General features: G+C 42.9%; 1 long non-coding RNA gene across 1 annotated transcript in view; it reads right to left on the minus strand.

Annotated features, from left to right (window-relative positions):
- Positions 1-19,530, minus strand: part of LOC133251704 (uncharacterized) — a 114,213-nt gene that overhangs the window by 86,141 nt on the left and 8,542 nt on the right. Inside the window, exon 2 of the long non-coding RNA XR_009737749.1 lies at positions 13,252-13,376. This is a non-coding gene — a long non-coding RNA (uncharacterized LOC133251704). The remainder of the gene's footprint in view (positions 1-13,251; positions 13,377-19,530) is intronic.

Below are 19,530 nucleotides of genomic sequence, written 5' to 3' on the forward strand. Positions count from 1 at the left end.
TTATACACCAATGTCAAAGGGAAAAGACTAGAATTCAGAATTATACTGATATATTTGTAATGTATATAAAATCACACAATGATTCTATACATACATAGGTAATAGAAAAAAGGAAATGCTTCAAATCATGGTAATTATAGCTGAGTGATAAATGCCAGGTTGCTTTCTGCACCTTTGTGTATTGTCTAAAATAAGTTTGCTTTACTTTTTAATCAGAAAAAAATGTTATTCTAACTATTTGTTAAATAATACACATACGCTATAAAGTATATGAATATCTGATTTCTTAGCCTATTAGGTAAAATTTTATAGCCAAATGCAAAGGTCATTATGAGCTGTGTCCTGGACCCCGTAGAAGCACACTACACACACCTGTAATTAACAGGTAAAGAAAATACAGAGGTGGTTATCACTTGAGCAATTTCATTTTTGGTAACTGACTGTTTCCATTTGCCATGAGAAATATATCCTCTTTGTCTATGTCCTCCCTTCATTTTCTGGGTGTTTAAAATGACAGCCTGCATGACAATCAAACTGAGGCCAAATTACCAATACACTGTGTGTGGCTGGAGATCAGAAGTTCCTTCGTAAACAGCCCTGAGGCTCAGACGAGTTTCTATTTTTTTCAGCAGTCTCTCTCCCAAATTCACATAACAAAAAAAAAAAGAAGAAGCAGCAGCAGCAGAAAAGGGAGCAGAGCTAGCAACAGGGAGCTCAGTGCTCTAACTGAAGTCACCCTGGGTTATGCTCTCTGAAGGTAATTTAACTGAAAATTACTTTTTTTGTTGTTTTTATGTTTGAGGTTCATGGGTCTATATGAGTGTCCTGGCTGGCTTCCCTTCATTTTCTTTGCCAAAAAGCAGCCGACATGCTGTGTCTGCCCAGTCCATCGATTTGGCCAACCACCTGGAATTGCAGGGGCAAGGATCTCCAGCCCAGTTCTGTCTAGTCTCCTCCAGTCCCCTGGGTCACCAGATGTTGCTGAGAGATTGTCAGAAGTGGCAGAAGTTTCTGGAGGAAAGTAGATAGCTTACTAGTATGAAGGGTCCAGGGAGAGGGCTGTGCATGTTTTGATTTTTGTTTCAAACCTAACCCTCCCTTCGGTCTCTGCTTAACAGAAAGGAAAGAGTGAAATATTCTGGAAAATATAAACAGTAGAATCATTAATTGAATACTCTTAGGAATAGTGTTCTAGAAACCCACTCTCACTGTCCTTCAGACAGGAATTAGCAAAATCGTTTCAGGAAATAGCAATAATCTTTATAACTCAGCATTTCCTATAAAGGCACAGAGGAAAGAGGGGAAATAACACATTCTACTTGCAGAAACTGCAGCTTCTAACACATGCCAACTCTTATTACCTAAAGGCTTCAAAAGTCAACCCAATGGGAGAAATTAGAAAATTGGAATTGACACATATGCACCATTGATACTACGTATAAACACAGACACCTAACGAGAACAAGTGCAGCGCAGGGAACTCTACTCAGTGCACTGTGGTGACTCGAATGAGAAGGAAATCCAAAACAGAGCGCATGTATGTATATGTCTGTCTGATTCATTTAGCTGCACAGTAGAAACTAGGGCTCCCCTGGTGGCTCAGTGGTAAAGAATCCACCTGCCAATACAGGAGACTCAGGTTTGACCCTTGGATCAGGAGGATCCCTGGAGGAGGAAATGGCAACCCACTCCAGTATTCTTACCTGGGAAATCTCACGGACAGAGGCTGGTGGGCCACAGTCCAGGGGGTCAAGAAGAGTTGGACACAACCTGGTGAGTAGGCAACAACAGTAGAAACTAACACAACACAGAAAAGCAGCTAAAAATTAATTTAAAAAATAAAATAGTAACAATTATTAAAATATAAAATCAAACTTCATTGAAAGGGCGTGACAGTAAATGCAAATATGTAAATTTTTTCACTTAAGGTTGTTTAGCAAGAAAATAAATAAGTTTTTCTGATAGACTCTTCTAAAAAGTCAACCCGAATGTGAATACAGATCATCATTGGTTGAGATGATGGTGCTTATATTGGTTATTAATAATATTCTGTCACACTGATGCTCCAAATGTGAAGTTTCCTGCAAGGATTTTGGGATATGTCATATAAGCCAAAGACTTTATAGTAGATATTTTTGCTACACTGAAGAGTTTTTCCTTCTTAGATAAGGATCAGACAAGAACCTTAAATGACAACTCTTTAAAAAACCTGTCTGCCTTTTTCTAGAGAAAATTCTCTTTTTTAAATGGCAACCCACTCCAAAAGAAAAAGAAGTATGCCATTCTTTTTCTAACAAAAAATGTATTGGGGTACAGGTAATTTATAATGTGTTAGTTTCAGGGGTACAAAGTGAAGCTGTTACACATACATCCACTCTTTTCGAATACAGGCTATTATAGAGTATAATGGTGTTCATTATGATGGCTTTGTTCAAAGTAAAGCTCTTGAAAGTAACCCAGGTAGGATTACCTACAGGTTGTTCTTGGAATTCAGCTCAGCTTATGGGAGAATTGTCAACTATTTTCATATTTCATTTCCCAGGAAAATACAGTCTGTGGTCAACAGAGGCTCATTAAATCCCAAAGCAGCCAGTCAAGGAAGACTACCCCGTCCCCAGGCGAGACAGGGCTACATCTGGGTCAACATCATGAAGAAATACATTATCAATGTGTCAGCGTGAGCAGTTTCAGGAAGACGGCCTTCGCATTCCTGCCCTGTGTTTCATCGAAACCTGCACACGGAACTCACACTTCAGAACAAATGTTGGTTCCACATTACCCCTGCTTACCCCACGTTCACTGACACTTCAGGAAAGCAGAGTTGCCTGGATGAAACCAAAGAATCCTCTAGTCACCCCGAATCCTGCCCCTGACAGCAGCCTATACAAAGTAAGTCTGAGAAATGTGATACATCTCAGGAATGCACCTGAAAAACAGCAGTATTATATCTACCAGGGGAAAGTCTTCCTGGGGATTAGTGTGGGCTCTGAAAGTTGATGCTCCCCCAGCTTTCATAATTGTTATCCCAATTAACGGAACTGCAGACACCATTCCTCTGTTCCCAGGTACAATCACGTCTCATTCCTCGGAAGCTCACAAAGCCATTTGCTTCAACACTGCCCTCGGGGAGGGAGTCTCGAGGTTAACGCACTATCTTCCACCTACTGTACCAGTGTATTTTCTTTGCATTTCAGTCATGCCCTGATCTTGGAGAGGACAGTGGAAAGGAGAATGCCTGATGAATTTTCCATTTATAAACCAATTATTTTCTTATTGGCACCTTCATTCTGCAATCACTGACATAAAATCTTTTACCAAACAAAATGTAAGGAATGAGAAATCGATTGGATTTCTAAAGTTTGCTTTGAACTCAGTCATTAAGAAGAGGTGTCCTTTAAGGAGAAAAGTCTATAGAAGTGACTCCACGTGAAACCCAGTTACACTGCTGTCCGAGGAGAGGCAGACGCACCCAATCAAAGTACGAAGTGAAAGTCACTCAGTCATGTCCAGCTCTTTGTGATCCCATGGACTGTAGTCCATGGAATTCTCCAGGCCAGAATACTGGAGTGGGCAGCTTTTCCCTTCTCCAGGGGATCTTGCCAGCTCAGGGATCAAACCCAGGTCTCCCGCATTGCAGGCAGATTCTCTACCAACTGACCTAATGGGGAAGCCCTAATCAAAGCATAGAAATTCTTATTCATTTTTAAATGAATAAACAAAAAAGTACTACTTTCTACCAAAAAAAAAAAAAAAAGGAAGGAAGGAAGGAAAGATTGCTTTCACAGAGATCTATGCAAGCTAAACTTACACCAAAAGCTCATGCAAGGTCGATGAATAACAAACTTTTCTGCTTCTACCGCAGACTCTGCCCTGACATGACCCTCCCAGATGATCTACCCAGAGGTCATCTTGACTGTCTCCTTTCCTGTCTCCAGGTCTTCATTTAAATGCCATCTTGTAAACGAGGCTTCCCTAACCACCTGTTGACAATTGTGAGGCCCCTACCCACTGACTTTCTCCACTCAACTGTCCCTTATGGTGCCTCTACATCCGACAGTCTTTACATCTCATCTAGTCATTTATTCTGCTTTCCTCCTGTTGCTTTCCTCCCCCCATAAGAAGGGATGCTTCAGGAGTACCAGGAGATAACAACCCCTAAACAGAAATCATCATAGAGCAGGCATTTCGTAAGTATAACGATATAAAATGTTCAAAATGGAAAGTCAAAATAAAATCCCCTTGGGACTTCCCTGGTGGTCCAGTGGCTAAGACTCCACGCTCCCGATACAGGGGGCCCAGGGTTACCCCTGATCAGGGAACTAGATCCCCCATGCCACAGTTAAGAGTTTGCATGCAGCAACTAAGTCCTGGTGCCGCCAAATAAACAGATATTTAAAAAAAAAAAAAGATGACAGAGGAGATGAGATAGTAAGAACTGCCTGTATCCCTTATTTTGTTGTTGTTCAATCGTTAAGTCATGTCCAACTCTTTGAGACTCAAGGGACTGTAGCATGTCAGACTTCCCTGTCCTTCACCATCTCCTGGAGTTTGCTCAAACTCATGTTCATTGAGTCGGTGATGCCATCCAACCATCTCATCCTCTGTTGTCCCCTTCTCCTCCCACCTTCAATCTTCCCCAGCATCAGGGTCTTTTCCATGAGTCGGCTCTTCGCATGAGGTGTCCCTTATACAGAAATGTTTTGTTTTGAAGGGGGACTAGGTTAGTCTGCGTCTTCTGAAAAACATGAGAGGATTAAATGTCAAAGTAATTTATTAACAGAAATACCTATGGAAGGACGTGGAAAAGGAGCCAGGCTCCAAGAGGTGATGAACCATGATTCAGGTCTGATCTGAAGGAAGGGGGTTACGTGGATGCCTCCTGGGCTCCCTGCAGCTCTATAGAAAGTTCAGCAAGGCCACAAAGGGAGGCTGCAAGCCGCAGCCAGAGGAGTCCCATCTCCACCGAGAAATGGACCTGCCTCAGGGTCCTGCCTCACTAAGCCTTGGCAGTTCCACTAGTGATGGTGCTCAAAGCTCAGGGGCAGAGGATGGAGGTTAGATGTGGTCCCTACCACTGGAGATCTGATGTCATTCTCATGGCCCCCAGCGCACCCACAAAACACATCTGCAGACCAGTAGTCTGAGACCCTGCCTGGGCCCAGGTTATAGTTACTTTCTTCATTCTCTCAGCATCTCTCCCTTGATGAACCACTGCTGTCTCTCCATGTCTGTTCATCTCTTCAGACCCAAGGTGACTTTAGTTACCCACCACCCAGTTCAGAGACATTGGGAGGATTCATCAGTTGAAAAACAAGCCTTGCACTGCTAGGAGCAAACATTTTCAAAGCCAGTTATCCTTATAGATCTGTTGGAAATCAGTCCCTGGAATTGCCTCCAGGCCAGAAACTCTGGATCCAGTGTCAGGCTGTTTGTTCCATGTCCCCATGGAGGTCACAGCGCCCTTGGCTAAATGTGCTTCCAGAGCCAGATACGTTATGCAGGAACAAACAGCATTTTTTTAACCAATTACTCTCCCACCAGGCTCCTCTGTCCATGGAATTCTCCAGGCAAGAATACTGGAGTGGGTAGCCATTCCCTTCTCCAGGGGATCTTCCTGGCCCCATATTAAACTTGAGTCTCTCACATTGCAGCAGGATGCTTTAATGTCTGAGCCACCAGGGTAGACCTAATTAATATTACACCAGTTTTTGAAGCAGAAAGGAATCTCTCATCCTCTCCTTTTCATACAGAAAAGTGTTCCCCTTAGGAAAGCTTCAGTGATCCCACTGTAGCTCTGAGGGATACACAAATACATCAGAACGGCACTTTGAATGTTAAGAAGACAAAGCCCTTAGGACTTCCAGCCCCAGGGTCTGGGAAAATATTAGCAGCAGTGTTGCCGTATGGCAGGGCTACAAGTCTCATGACTGTGTTCCCCAAAGTGGCCTCAAGTTAGCAAAATTATGCCATTGAAGGCCAAAAGAAAATAAAGAATAAAGCTCCCTGTCCAACTCATTGCGACCCCATGGACTGCAGCCTCCCAGGCTCTTCCATCCATGGGATTTCCAGGCAAGAGTACTGGAGTGGGTTGCCATTTCCTTCTCCAGGGGATCTTCCTGACCCAGGGATTGAACCCCGGTCTCTGGCATTGCAGGCAGACGCCTTACCCTCTAAACCACTAGGGAAGCCCCTGTACATAGGGAGCCAGTGCGGAGAACAACAAAAAAGGGTATTCTTGTAAAAACACAAATGAGATATGAAATACGAAGGAGGATTAACAGCTAAGCCTTCATGGGGAACCCAGAGAAGAAAGATAAATTTGTTGTGGACATGTCCAAAGTGCCACCTGAGAAGGCTGATTGAAGGGGCTCCTTGGGGGGAAACGATGGTCTTCCTCTTCAAGATCCTTTCTCTAAAGGATCCAGAGCCTGTAAACACACGGCATGCGTTCTAGGGAAGAGATGAGTGGAGAAAAACTTTGTCAAGAACTAACATGGCTTCCCCAAGCGCTCCATGGACAAAGAATCTGCCTGCAATGCAGGAAACACAGGGGCCATGGGTTCAATCCCTGGGTCTGAGGAAATCCCCTGGAGGAAGAAGGGGCAACCCACCCCAGCATTCTTGCCTGGAAAATCCCATGGACAGAGGAGCCTGGTGGGCTCCAGTCCACGGGGTCACAAAGAGTCGGACAAGACTGAGAAACCAAGCAACAACAACACTGACATGGGTATAGAAGAATCAAAATGTGAGACTCGGGCGTGAGCAACATTTGACTGAGGTTGTTAACCAAGTACAGAGTCACACTATGGGTTCTAAACGTGGAATCATGACATGATCTGTGGGCTGCCTTTCCAAGTCATCGGTCACCTTCTAGGACACCCCAGCATCTTCAAATCCAACCTGTCCCCGCAACAAACATGCCCTCAGATTCTCTTTCAGGACATGGTGGCCCCATCTACTCAGTTGCACTCACTGGAACCCCACCCATGTTGGAAATTTCTCCCCTCCACCCTTACACAACCCATCATGCAGACTTCTTGGTTTTTCTTCCTCCTGATTCCATGGGCTCCTCTTAGCCCTAACCTTCACCTGGCCTGAACAAATGTCACCTTCCTCCTCTCCCAGAGGCAGCCTTGCAACTGGTCCCCTTGGCTCGGCTCTTTTTCCAATCCCCATCACTCTCCAAAGAGCAGCCAGTTATCTTCCCGAGACAGAAATGGCTCATATTATTCCACGGTAGCCTCAACCTCTCCAGTCATTTCCAGTTCTGCGTTGATTACAAAGACCCTCATCCTCAACCTGCCCAACAAGATCCTCCTGTGTGTATTCCCCCTTGCTAATGCATGCCCCCCGTTTTCTCAGCCCCTACACGATGGTGACACTGCCTCCTTCAGTTCTTCAAACACTGTGCCTCACTCAGAGCCTCTGCAAATACCATTCCGCCTGCCTCCCTCTCTTCACCACTTCCCTCCTGCATTTCATGGAATTCAGATGGATTTTCCTCAGGAAAGCTTTCCCTGAGACATCCTTAACTACCTCATCCAAGAACAACTGAGTTCCTTCTCATTCTTTTTGTAGCATGGTTGCCATCTCAGTGTCTTTATGGCATGATCTGACTAATCTCTGTCTTTATATCTAGAGGAAGGCCAGGAACCATGTCTGTTTTCTTAATTATTTTCCTTGTGGCTATAGATGAATGTTAGATGAATAATTGTGTTGGATGGATAGACAGAAGGATGGAAGGATGGGTGGAAGACTAAGTGCAAAAATATTATAAATCCATAAACCAAGTACATCTTTCCAGAAGAAGAGATGAATTTCAAGTGTAGATAAATGCTAATGGGTTTATACCACATTTTCAATGTTTTAATTGCCTTAAATAGTAATACATTCACAGGCTTCAAAAAGACATTCATTGAGAAGCTTTGTTCCTACACTGTATCTGTCTGTTCTGTTCTTTGCCACCCTTATAAGGCACCCTATTGCCTTTTAAGGTGCTTGCAGCCTTGAAATTAAAAGACGCTTACTCCTTGGAAGGAAAGTTATGACCAACCTAGACAGCATATTAAAAAGCAGAGACATTACTTTGTCAACAAAGGTCCGTCTAGTCATGGCTATGGTTTTTCCAGTGGTCATGTATGGATGTGAGATTTGGACTATAAAGAAAGCTGAGTGCCGAACTTTGGCAAATCTTAAAATAAGATTACGAAACATCGTGGAAACGTTTTATCTTTTTATGAAATCAACCTTTTTTGGTTCTGTTTTCATCATGGCACTTGCACAGCTATGACTCATGAATTATGTGCATAATTTTTTATTTGAGGTCAGCCTCCCAGGTGGTACTACACTGATCTGTTTACATCCCAATGCCCCATAGATTAAGGGGCGCATAGTAGGTGCTCAAGAAAATATTGATGCTATCTTTGTAACAGAACTGTGATTTCATCATCTCGATGGGTCACCGAGCTGTTTCAAAAGCACTCTGCTTCATTTCCCAGTTTTGTTATTACACTATTATTAAGCAAGATGCTACAGGGGTGAAGGGTACGGGGTACCTCCCTGTGTATATTTTTTTTGCAATTTCCTGTGAACCTATGACAAAAAGCAGAGACATTACTTTGTCAACAACTGTCCGTCTAGTCGAGGCTATGGTCTTTCCTGTGGTCATGTATGGATGTGAGAGTTGGACTGTGAAGAAAGCTGAATGCAGAAGAATGGATGCTTTTGAACTGTGGTGTTGGAGAAGACTCTTGAGAGTCCCTTGGACTGCAAGGAGATCCAACCAGTCTGTCTTACAGGAGATCAGTCCTGGGTGTTCATCGGAAGACCTGATGTTGAACCTGAAACTCCAATATTTTGGCCATTGATGCAAAAAGCTAACTCATTAGAAAAGACCCTGATGCTGGGAAAGACTGAGGGCAGGAGGAGAAGCGGACAACAGAGGACGAGATGGTTGGATGGCATCACCGACTCAATGAACATGGGTTTGGGTGGACTCTGGGAGTTGGTGATGGACAGGGAGGCCTGGCGTGCTGCGGCTCATGGGGTCGCAAAGAGTCGGACACAACTGAGCAACTGAACTGACTGAAGGCACCCTACTTCTACTAGTATCTTATATCCTTTGTTTTCTTCACCCAGATATAAGCAAACACAAATATTAATATATGTTCTTAGTTTTGCTTTTTCTTACACAAGAGAGAGTATGATATACATACTAATATACACACTGTCAGTTCACTGAGAGCTCCTCGCTCTTCTAAACAGGCGCAGGATGGTCCATGTATTTAACTCTTCCCCTCCTGCTGTTTTTGGTGGTGGTGGTGGTGTTCTTTCAAGCAACACTGCAGTGAATGGCATCGTGCGTGTGTCATTCTGTACGTGTGCAGGTCTGACTGCAGCGTCGTCTTCTGCACAAGTGAGATACCTAAGTGTGAATACGCTGGTAATTTTGCTAGATTGCCATCCATATGTATTTTCAAATTTCATTTTAGAAATCCATAATCTTGAGGAAAAGAAGTAAGTTAGGGGATAGTGGGGTTAGCCTTAGAGCCAGAAATGTCTGGGTTTGAAGGTTCACTCTATTATTTATCAACTATGTCAACATGGGTTAGGTGACCTCTCTGGGCCTCAGTTTTGCGGCTTCAAACAATTCTCGAGCCTCCGTCTTCAGCCAAGACTCTCTTCACTTGTCCAGGTGCCAAGTGAACACCTCCCCTTGTGTGCCCCACGTCCTCAAATTCAACTATTCAAAGCAAAACTCACCGTCTATCCCTTAAGCTGAATTCTTTGCCACATTCTCCAGTCATCCAGAGACACAGAGACTTGAGAATTTTCTTCTGCTCTGTCTCCTTCTCCCCACCTTCCCAATCCAGTTACCAAATCCTGACCACTCTTTCCCCCATGGCTTTCTGGAATCTATTTTTTCCTTCATTCAAGTTCCGTCCTGTCCCAAATCAGCTGTTCAGAGCTTCCAACTGGACTGTTACAAAAGAGACCAGGCTAGTTGACCTGACTCTGATCTCAGGGCCTTTCGGGACAATCTCTCTGATCAGCCATAAAGTTCATTCTCGAACAAAAACCTGGCCTTGTTCCTCCCTTGATGAAAGCCACTTGTTTGTCCTCCATCTTCTGTGAGCAGGTGTCTAAATAAATAGCACATAAGCCATGAAAACCACAGCCTTCTCTCTGCCTCACCTCCAGCTTCTCGCAGCGCCTCCGGCGACAGCAAACTTCCGCCTTCCTCTGGGAACCTGTCTCGCCCAAGCAGATTTCTCTTTGCACAGGGAACTCTTCCTGTATGTTTTTCACTCACTTACTCATTCAGCAAAATATATTTCTGAGTGCCTACAATATGACATGTATCTTTTTTTTAATTTCATTTTTTTAAACATCAGAAACATTTTGTATTGGGGTACAGCCGATTAACAATGCTGTGACAGTTTCAAGTGAACAGTGAAGGGACTCAGCCATGCACATACATGTATCCATTTTCCCCCCAAGCCCTCTCCCACCCAGGCTGGCACATAACATTGAGCAGAGCTCCATGTGCTATACAGCAGATTTTTGTTGGTTATCCATTTTAAATAGAGCAGTGTGTACATGACCTTCCCAAAGTCCTTAACTATCCCTTCCCCCTGGGAACCTTGAGTTTGTTTTCTAAGTCTGTGAGTTTCTTTCTGTTTGGTAAGTAAGCTTCATTTGTATCATTTCCTTTTAGATTCCATATATAAGGGATTATGATATTTATCTTTTAATTTTTAAGAAAAAGGGTGTCTGGCATGCTCCAGACCACTGGACCCCTAGGAGCTTCACTGATGCAATAGATCCCTGAATTTTCACAGGATTAATCTCCCATATCTGCTAAACAGTGTCTTGCCAAGGCAGTATTTCTCAACACCGTTACTGTTAAAATTTGAGGACAAACAAGTCTTCATTGGAGGGTGAGGGTTGTCAAGAAACAGAGTTGGGAGGTGGGAGGGATTTTCAAGACATGAGTATACCTATGGTTGACTCATTTTGAAATGTAGCAGAAACCCACACAATATTGTAAAGCAATTATCCTCCAATTAAAAATAAATAAATTTCAATTAAGAAACAGAGTTAAGTGGATGGATTTTGAAGTTTACATAGTAAATCCATTCGAATAATCCCAACTCTTTGAGCCTACCCTTTCTTCATACTCCACCACCTCCATCTTATCAACTGTAGGTCATCATCCTGCCTAAATGTCAAGGAGTCACTTCTACAGACCAGCTCCGAGTGACCATGACAATCTAACACCCTCAAGACCCCTCCTGCGTGTCTTTGCTGGTACACGTTTGACAGTTGCTATTTGTCCACTCAGAGAAGGCAAGGGCACCCACTCCAGTAGTCTTGCTGGAGAATCCCATGGATGGAGGAGCCTGGTGGGCTACAGTCCATGGGGTCGCTAAGAGTCAGACACAACTGACACGTAGATTGTTTTCCTTGGAGAAGAGTGTAATTCCCCACTGAAGCTGTGCTCAGACTCTGGCTATTACCTGGAAGACGACAAGGAATGATGGGGACTGATCTTGAGAAAAACAATGGTGAGCTACAAAGCATCTCCTCCAGGAGGTCATGGTATGATCCCCTGAAGGGGAAGCTGATCTCTGCTAGTTTTGGGGACAGCTTCTGCCAGCCAGGAAGCTTCAGGTAGTTTGGGATCCAATATTCTCAGGGGCTTCCCAGGTAACTGGTAATGAAACTACCGGCCAATGCAGGAGATGCAAGAGACGCAGGTTCGATCCTTGGGTTGGGAAGATCCCCTGGAGAAGGAAATGGTAACCCACTCCAGTATTCTTGCCTGGAAAATTCCATGGACAGAGGAGCCTGGCAGGTTATAGTCCATGGGGTCGCAAAGAGTCGGACATGACTGAGCAGCTGAGTGCACGCACGCACGCACACATACATTCTCAGTTTCAACCAGGCATATGTAACCATCCTAGGTCTCAGGTTCTCACTTTTTCCATATCAGAAAATGCTCTTTGACACTGAAGAGCTGTTAAGGCTGAGCATCTGTTCTTTACATTTCTAACATAATCAGATCCTCATTTTAAAGTGGGCTTCCCCTGTGGCTCAGCTGGTAAAGAATCCACCTGCAATACAGGAGACCTGGGTTTGATTCCTGGGTCAGGAAGATTCCCTGGAGAAGGGAAAGGTTACCCACTCCAGTATTCTGGCCTGGAGAATTCCATGGACAGTATAGTCCATGGGGTCGCAAAGAGTCAGACATGACTGAGCAACTTTCACTTTCACTCACATTTTAAAGTTGCCTGCTTTGCAGATGTAGGAGATGAGAACCCCCTTTAAAATTACCCCAGGAATACTCTGACTTCAAAGAGAGCCTCAAGATAGCACCTGTCATTTTCCCTTTTTTTTTTTAAGATCTTTTTTATTTTTTTTTAATTTTATTTTATTTTTTAACTTTACAATATTGTATTAGTTTTGCCAAATATCGAAATGAATCTGCCATAGGTATACCTGTGTTCCCCATCCTGAACCCTCCTCCCTCCTCCCTCCCCATACCCTCCCTCTTTTGCAAGGCTTCCAGAGCCTTCAACGGGGATCACCCCACATCACAATCCTAACAGTTATCATTGCCCTACGATGGATACAGTGCCAAAGTGAGCTGACATCTCCAAGCTTTTCCTCCATCGTATCCTCATCCTCATTAACTTCAGATAAAAGCTTTAGTAATCATGACGCTACAATGCGTGGGAGGTTGTCACCACATACCCACCCCTGCCAGAGCCCACCAGAGGGTCCTGTTTTCTAGAGCCAACCTAGGTTCCAACTTTCTTGGCCCAGATCCTCTAGACAACAGAGCCCGGAGCATAGGTTTATTTGTTAACATTTCACTGAAAAGTGTGATCCTAGAGAAGGGTGGGCATGGGCAGAAGCGCTGCAAGGCAGGTGAAGGGAACTCTAATGCATGGCCAGCACTCTGAGTTGGCCAGAGCTTTGTGACAGCCTGGCTGACTGTGTGGCCTCGAGTGATGCTTTCAGGAAGGCTGTAGGACTGTTGTATCTCAGAACAGTCTCTGAGGGTGGAGGAGAAAGGAGAGAGAACTCATCGACCAGCCCCTTCCTATCCACTGCCTCCCATCGGGTGAACTTGTCCCCATGGGGTTTTAAACTCTCTGCTTCCAATATGTCTCCCAGCCTCCTCTGGAGCAATGGCCTCTTCTTGCTGGTCAGGCTGTATGGACAGTGGTGGCTTCAGTAACCTACCTTCACAACAGCAGGAACAGAGCAAGTCATTGCTGGGGCAGCTCCAGCCAAGAGGAGAGAGGGTTGTGCTGATCTGGGCAGGTTCAGAAGCTGAGTCTGGCACCAGCCTGGAGGACGAGCCTTACCTTTGGATTAAATAAGGTCAATGAGTTGGATAAAAAGAACATCAGCTCTGCACAAACACAAGATACAAAGACTTGCAAAATCTTCTCATATTCTTTTCAAATTTGCGTCCTTAGTTTTCCTTTTTATAAGAAAGAAAGTTTTATAGCAGCTAAGATATTGACATTTCCTTAATACATTCGTTGACCTTCAGAAACTAACCACAGATTTTCAGGGAATTCTACCTGTGTAACCAAGGAAGTTAATGTAGAAAGCCAGAAATGTTTTAAATTGTAAATTCTGTGCCACTGGGCACAGTCTTGCAGCTCATGACTGCTATTCCGTCAGATGGATTTTTGCTTTAACAAGTCAAACTGCATAAATTCTCCATTTCTATTTGTACTCTGTAGCCAAAGCTCCTTTAACACCTATTCTCCAACTGAAAGACATCTCTGACTTCAGAGAACTCTACCTGTGTGCTGGAGCAAAGAGTCAACTTGTCCGAAACTACAATTTGGCAAACTACAAGACAAGGGGCCAGAGAGAAAGGAAAGGATATGAAAAGTCTTCCAGGGGCTTTGCTGGTGGTCCAGTGGCTAAGACTCTGAGTTCCCAGAGCAGGGGGCCCAGGTTCAATCCCTGCTCAGGGAACTAGATCCCACGTGCCACAAGTAAAAGATTCCGTGTGCCACAACTAAGGCCCAGGGCAGCCAAGTAAATAAATAAATGTTTCTTAAAGGAAAAGTCTCTCATTTGTGCTAATTGTGAGGCTGAATTCTAGGGACTTGTGTGTTTTAATTGCAAAACGTACTATGTCTGTCTGCATTACGGATTCTGCTCTCAGTGAAATAAAGTGAAGTCACTCAGTCATGTCCAACTCTTTACAACCCCACAGACTGTAGACTGCCAGGATCCTCCATCCATGGGATTTTCCAGGCAACAATACTGGAATGGGTTGTCATTTCCGTCTCCAGGAGATCTTCCCAACCCAAAGATCAAACTGGGGTCTCCTGCTCTGTAGGAGACTCCTTACTGTCTGAGCCACCAGGGAAGTCTCAAGTCCCACCAGGAAGTCTGCTCTTAAAGTGGCATCAGAATGAACCACATCGTATTTTATCTGGATTTGGAAAACTGCTCTTTACAGATACTACTGTGATGAGGAATATGGGATTAGCAAACTACTATACATAAAATAGGGCTTCCCAGGTGGCTCAGTGGTAAAGAATCTGCCTGCAGTGCAGGAGACCTGGATTAAATACCTGGGTCAAGAAGACCCCCTGGAGAAGGTAATGGCTATCCACTCCAGTATTTTTGCATGGAGAATTCCATGGACAGAGGAGCCTGGTGGGCTACAGTCCCTGTGCTTGAGAAGAGTCGGACACAACTGAGCAACTAAACAGCAGCATACGTGAAATAGATAAGCGACAAGGATTTACTGGATAGCAGAGGGGACATTATACCCAATATCTTATAATAACCTATAATGGAACAAAATCTGCAAAAAGAAAAATCATCATGTTGTACATCTGAAACTAACACAATATTGTAAATCAATTATGATTCAATTTAAAAAAAAAGATTCTGAAGTGATATTTTTTTGCTAAGTGTAATTTTTTGATATGAAGTTATCACAATTTTTTCATGTTTCGTATTTTCAAATCTCTCCAAAAATCTTTCAGGAAACTATCCCTGTATTTCACATATTTGAATTTCGAGCATAGCATCCAAAATATGCCTCTCTTCTGCATTAAATGAACAATGCAATGAAATACGAACCAAAAGCAGAAGTAAAAATAAAAATGCATTCAATGACCTGAGGGCAAGTCTTCTGTTTCATGCTACCCAAGACAACTTGCTGTCACCATATTATTCTGGCTTTCCATTCAGTAAAACAACAGTCACGTGGCATTTGGACGCCAAGACAGGGCAAAGTTTAGAGCATAAATTTTCATTTTAGTCTTCCGTCCTCGTGAGATGTGACATATACGCGGCTATCTTTGGATCTCTCGACTCAAAACACCCACTTGCTCCCTGCACGGACACAGGCCCCCAGAGGAACGAGACTGATAGCTCTGAAGTGGGAACAGCCACACAAATTGAACCTGCAGTTGGAATATGGGGTGCTTTTAGAGGTTTGAGGGGTTTTGCTTTTTTTTTTTTTTCCAATAAAAACTTCCTGAATCTTTTACACAGGACCCGAAAGGGACTCAAAACAGCCAAACAGGAGTCACCCTTCGTTCCCAGCCACAGCGCCCTCTGCTGGGTATCTAAGAGGTCTCCCACAAGCCAACTTTGCTTCAGACCCGTAACTATTTTCTAATACTCACTTTCTGGAGTAAAGTGAGGAAGAAAATTACATAGGTAAGAGCCATGTAAGAGAGAAAAAGACCTCACACAGCAAAAGTATCCACTAAATCTTTGATGAGTGAATGAGTGAACATATCTGAGTATGACATGGCACACAGTGTCTTTTTGAACCTAAGATTCTACATAACCAGTCGAAGCTTTGGTAAGATAAATTAAGCAGTGTCTTTTTCGTCTCTTCTTAAAATATAGACGCTATCATACATTTTTAAAGTAATAAAACTAAAGTATGGAAAATAAGAAATGGAAGTTCTCAAAGTCTTATTTCTTAGATGCTATCTCCCGTAACAGTTTGCTGCATATTCTTGGCAAGAGTACTGGAGTGGGTTACATATTCTTTATGCACACATAAAATCCAGGTACATATTTTTTATAAATGGAGTCCTATACTGCATTAATATTCTGTAAGTCACCTTTTTGGCCTTCTTGGCTGTACCACACAGCTTGCAGGATCTTAGTTCCCCAACCAGGTATCCAAGCTGGGTGGTGGCAGTGAAAGCTCCAAGTCCTAACCACTGAAGGGTCAGAGAACTTCCTGTAAGTCATTTTTTAAATCTAAGTATCTATCACAGACATTTTCCATGTCAGAATATGTAGTAACTATACCTCACTTCTTCAAAGGCTGAATAATATTCCATAAGTCACCTGGCTGACCCCCTAGAGATGAAGTATAACTGTTAAGGTCGAAAATATAGACACTCTTTAAAAATACGTATGGTCAAATTTATCTCTAAATAATTATACCACCATCATCAATATTGAGTACTCTTACTCATCTTAATATGTGTGATATCATGGAGGAAGTGCTATTTTGTTGTTTTAATTTGTATTAATTTGATTATCAGTGAGGATAAGCAGCATCTCTTCTGCTTAGGAGATATTTATACATTTTCTTCAATGAATTCTTTTTTCATATCCTTTTTCCATTTTAAATTGGATTAGCACTGAATCCAATTTAAAGCTTTAACATGTTAATTGCCTTCTTACTGATACTTAGACACTTCTTATATTAACCTTTTTAAGTTACATGTGGTGAATATCTTTCCCAGCTTGATATGCTTTTTAAAGTTGGGGTTATATAGCTTTTAGTTATACAGAAGAGTTTTGTTTCAATGTTATCAAATATATCATTCTAAATCACTTGACTTCTGGGCCATATGTCATTCTTTTTCAGTGCTTTGCTCACCCCAACATAATAAAAATATTTCCTATGTATTTACTAGTATTTAAAAGATTTTTTGTGTTTAGAACTATAATCATTTCAAATTTACTTTTATGTATGTGTTATAAGTTAAAGACATAACTTTCTTTTTAAATGTTTTAACTTCTTAAATCTTAGCTTGATTACTTTTTAATTTTACCAAATTGTGGCCAGATGTATAAAGATAATTTGTTCAATAATTTATCCTTTCTGCAGTGATGTAAAATACCTACTTTATCATCGACCAATTCTTCATGTATGTTGAAGGCTTTACGAGCAAAGACTGATGTTTTTAGAAGAAGAAGCAATTCTGCCCAAGACTGCAACACAAAAACCCTGGCTGAATCTCCTGGTCCCTGGCCTGCGGCATCTGGACTCAAGACAGTAACGTCAGCTCTCAGCATCGCCTCATCTCTCGGTCTAATCCTGAGCCAACATTTCACTCTTTTCATAACTGTAACTTTATAATTCATTTTCCCATCCAGAAAAATAAAACTCCCCTTCATTCTTCCTTTTCAAACATTTCTTGGCTCTTCTAAGGGCATTTGCTTTTCCAGATTAACTTTAAAATCAAATCTGCAATACAGTAAGTCCCCTACACACAAACCTTCAAGTTGCGAACTTTCTAAGAAGCAAACATGTGCCAGCCCCTGTATGCCAGCTATTGTCCTGTACCACTGTACTTCTCAAGGTACTACACTGTAGGATTAAAAGATGTTTTATTTAACTTTTGTCTTTGTTCTCTAGGTATTACTTGTGTGAAAGGTATTATCAGTCTATTACCATACAGTACTGTTGTGTTAGCTGTGTAGGTAGATCAGTTGTGTTAGCTCAATACCTAAGCTAATTTTGTTGAACTTAAACAAAAAAATTGGACTTAAGAACACACTCTTGGACCAGAATTTGTTTATATGCAAGGGACTTACTGTAGTACAATCATATACATTCTGCTTTGGAAGGTTTCCTCTTTTCCTCTCTCCAGAGTACACTAAGCCTCTTCTTCGTACTGGCCATTGCATGTAGGGACCACTCTTACACTGGTTCCAAACACCAGAGAGCCCACAGTCTAAGATGGCATGGGCTAATAAATAGTACCTTTCTACAGTGGTGGGAGAAATGAAGGATTACCTGGATGCTCAAAGAAGAGTTGTCTAACCCAGATGTTCAGTTCAATTCAGTTCAGTCGCTCAGTCATGTCCAACTCTTTGTGACCTCATGAACCGCAGCACACCAGGCCTCCCTGTCCGTCACCAACTCTCAGAGTTTACTCAAACTTATGTCCATTGAGTCGGTGATGCCATCCAACCATTTCATCCTCTGTCATCCCCTTCTCCTCCTGCCTTCAATCTTTCCCAGCATCAGGGTCTTTTCAAATGAGTCAGCTCTTCACATCAGGTGGCCAAAGGATTAGAGTTTCAACTTCAACATCAGGCCTTCCAACGAACACCCAGGACTGATTTCCTTTAGGATGGACTGGTTGGATCTCCTTGCAGTCCAAGGGACTCTCAAGAGTCTTCTCTAATACCACAGTTCAAAAGCATCAATTCTTCTGCACTCAGCTTTCTTTATAGTCCAACTCTCACATCCATATATGACTACTGGAAAAGCCATAGCTTTGACTAGACAGACCTTTGTTGACAAAGTAATGTCTCTGCTTTTTAATATGCTGTCTAGGTTGGTCATAACTTTCCTTCCAAGGAGTAAGTGTCTTTTAATTTCATGGCTGCAATCACCATCTTCAGTGATTTTGGAGCCCAAAAAAGTAAAGTCACCCAGATGTAGAGCTTCAGAAAGGTTTCCATAGGAAGTGACATATAAATGTTGATGGAAACAATTATGGGAGTTAGCCAGAGAAAACAGAAGGAGGAGAGTATTTCAGGGAGGCAGAACAACAGGACAATAGGGAAGAGAAGGCACATTGAATCGCAAGACCTGAAATATCCAGGGTGACTGGAAAATGGTGGCCAGGGCCAGGGGCCTAACAAGCTGTATGAAGGTGTCTGTGTTCTTTCCCAAGAGCAATGAACTGCCTTCAAAAGGGTTTTGAGCAGACTAGAGTAAAGGAAATGAGACATTGCGTAGTCATTGAGTACCCAAGCACACCCCTTCCCAGAGAAGGCTAGCGCTAAGGACGCATTGCCGTGGACCAGTTCTGGCTGATGTGCTGTGAGTGGAAGTGATCCGTGGCGTCTTTATGATGAAGCATTTAAAAACTGACCCTCCCATCCTGGTTGCCACAACAACCTGGAAACCACATACAGAGACATTGGCTTCCCAAGATGGAAGCGGCCCGGATCGCTAAGTCCCTGCGTGGAGGACAGTGTTCTGAAGACTGGCCCAACCCACACCAGAATTTTCACAAGCGAGAAAGAACTCTTTATTGTGTAAGCCATGGAGTTCTAAGGTTTATGTATTGCTACAGTACAGCTTGGTGCTAACCTGACTAATAAGGTCTCCAAATATAAATCTGATGACTGAGGATCCAGCTTTTCAGAGCTCCCCAACGTCATTGAAAGTCCTCATCTTCAAAAACTAAGAATGCTCCTTCCTCTTTGGGGCAGAAAATGACTAATGTAGACAAGGCTATCCCTATGCCTTCTTAGGGGTTTACA

The sequence above is a fragment of the Bos javanicus genome, chromosome 1 (genome assembly GCF_032452875.1).
Source record: "Bos javanicus breed banteng chromosome 1, ARS-OSU_banteng_1.0, whole genome shotgun sequence".
In the NCBI taxonomy this organism is placed as follows: domain Eukaryota; kingdom Metazoa; phylum Chordata; class Mammalia; order Artiodactyla; family Bovidae; genus Bos; species Bos javanicus.